Source organism: Miscanthus floridulus, chromosome 3, assembly GCF_019320115.1.
Source record: "Miscanthus floridulus cultivar M001 chromosome 3, ASM1932011v1, whole genome shotgun sequence".
Taxonomy (NCBI): Eukaryota; Viridiplantae; Streptophyta; class Magnoliopsida; order Poales; family Poaceae; genus Miscanthus; species Miscanthus floridulus.
The window spans coordinates 122893236-122895903 of record NC_089582.1 but is presented as its reverse complement, the minus strand read 5'-3'; the positions used below and the strand labels follow the sequence as shown (position 1 = coordinate 122895903).

At 37.4% G+C, this 2668-nt stretch overlaps 1 non-coding gene across 1 annotated transcript; it reads right to left on the bottom strand.

Moving 5' to 3' along the window:
* Positions 1-1102: 1102 nt before the first annotated feature.
* Positions 1103-1183, bottom strand: TRNAL-AAG (transfer RNA leucine (anticodon AAG)). Its single transcript has one exon. It is a non-coding gene; the product is annotated as a tRNA-Leu (tRNA).
* Positions 1184-2668: the final 1485 nt, after the last annotated feature.

The window sequence follows — 2668 nt, the reverse complement described above, 5'->3', positions numbered from 1 at the left end:
ATGATATTAAGTTTCCTATTATGTCTTGCGCCACAAATGTGTAACTGGATGAAGAGTTTCTGTTAGTAACTCCAGACATTAAAGATTGAACAAAGCTGCTATTTGTTTGATATCAGGTGTATAATTGGATAGAGTTTTATGAGTAAACAATGTTTCAATAAAGCACTTGATTGCTTCTGGTTCGTCTCTGTCACATTGCTCACCACATTGTAAAGCACTGATACCCCAAGTGATGTTCTTATAGCAAGTTTTTGCCATTGTTGGTGCACCGTCCCAGAGATTTCGATTCCCAGTAATGTTGGAGTATTCCCGGACGGTTGCCAAGATCATCTGAACAACACCTTTCAAGAACTCTACATACATGTTGAGGGAAGTCACCTATTATTATATTGATAAAAGTAGTTATGCATGCGTGTTTGTGGGCATGTTCTGTTTAATTTGAAAAAAGCAAAACTATTGAAAGGAAGGCGACAACTTTTATATTGCAAACAAATTCAGGATTTTTTTATGTCGTGCCTTGCTAAAGTCTAATATTATGCCGCATGTGCATCTAGAGATCACCTCATGTTCATCTACGTGCACTTTAAGGTTAATTGCACAATTACATTCACGAATTGGCGAAATTTTGCAAAGAAAATTTAGGGTACAGCCTTGCCCCCCCCCCCCCCCCCCCCCCCCCCCCCCCCCCCCCCCCCCCCCCCCCCTCGTCAGTCTCACAGCCGTGCAACATTGTATTGTCTTGTAATAAATTTTTTCTCTTGTTGCATCTACCTATATCAAAAAGAAGAAGAAATGAGAACAAAAAACAATTGTTATGTTAAGAATATCAAAAAAAATGAGAAGGAAAAAAGAGATCAAAATTGTTCTGTTGAGAATATATTAAAACGAACAAAAAAAGAGAACCAAATTGTTATGTTGAGAATATATAAAAAATAGAAGAAAACAAGATAACAAAAAAAAATGTTGCTATGTTCAGAAAATTAAAAAGGAGAAGATAAACAAAGAACAAAAAAAGAGAACAAAATTGTTATGTTGAGAATTATATAAAAAACGGAGAACAAAAACTGCTGTTATGTGTTGAGTATAATAATAAAAAAAAATATGTTGAGAGTGGGATTTGAACCCACGCCCTTTCGGACCAGAACCTTAATCTGGCGCCTTAGACCAACTCGGCCATCTCAACTTGATGTGAATATGCTTTTGAGGTTATTTTCTAACTATTGGCACATTGAAGCCATACTTTTATCTCATAGTACGTCAGAATCAATTTCTTATCCATGGCGACCACATTCCAGGATTCAAAATTCCTCTACTTTTAGTGTTCTCGAAGACAAGCAGAAATGTGTTTTTCTTATTGGAAACAGTTTTTCCGAAAGAAATACTATTATTTAGAATTGAATAGTTTATGTGTCAACTGAGACTATGGAAATAAAAAACTGCCTTTGTAATTAAAGAAAGTGTATAAAAATTATTTTTATAGTAGTGCCATGGAGCTATACATGGCCCACGCTACATTCGCGATTAGACACTCGGGGCTATGAGTGCTTCCCTAGTTCGGTATCTGTCAAGGAGGTTTCGACCCAAACAATCATTTTCACCTCTTACGGATCTAACGCCGCAACACAGCGGCACTATGAAATTTAGGAATCTAAAACGAGACGAATTGGATTTTAAAAGGCATATAACACACATAAAACAAGCTTAGATAAAGAGTTCCACCTTTACCTCTGATAATATATAGGACTTTCCGAGCTCTCCTGGAAACCTATGCTAATACTATCTACTTCTAAGGGCACCCTCAACAATAGAGTCTACTCGTTAGCTCGTATATGAAATTAAAGAAAAATATAAAATAGAGCAGCTATCATGCTAGTATAGGAAAGCGTGTGAGTATATATACTTATGAATCATAGGAAAGTGTGGGAACTTAGCTAAGAACTACCTAGTTCACCCACCGCAAAATCAGAATCATAGATGTTTCCACCATGCCTCGTACGAGTGTCCACGCATGTACTGTGATTCAAGAGAAACCCATAACAATTGACTTGGATAATGGCGACGACTCCATGTTTAATGCTACGTCCTTATAGTTGCAGCATGATAGCTGCATCTTGCCTTTTGTGCAATGAATCTTGTTAGTCCAATCGCAAAGCAAAGTGTAATCCCTAACAGCCAAAGTTCGCTGATAATATATAGAACAAATCAGAAAGCTAGTATGGAGTAACATTTAGTAATAAAATCCTTCGTCAGATCGGATTACAGATGGTGCAAACATATCCGTTTTCCCAAGGCAAGGAAGACAAATTTAATATACTTCCTGGTCCTGTTAGTTTGTTTTGCTACAAACTCCCTCCGGTGATAAATGAACTAGTAGTAACATTTTGAAGGAGCTGGCTTCATAAAAAAAAAAAATAAACTTCTTTTATGAATAATTTTTGGACCTCATGCCGCGGAGCAGCATGCCATAGTATAGCTCCTTCTAAACATGGTTTTCAGTAATTCACTGGCACTGCTCGGACTCCTGACCAGGCCATCGACCCAAACGCCTCCAAAAATCTGGACAAGCTTACATGGATCATATCTTATGAAGGTCCAGTTTAAATCCATTAGTGGTAATAGTTAGCTCCTAGCAGCAGAGGTAAGCCAGCAAATAGCTTTTTATTAGTGG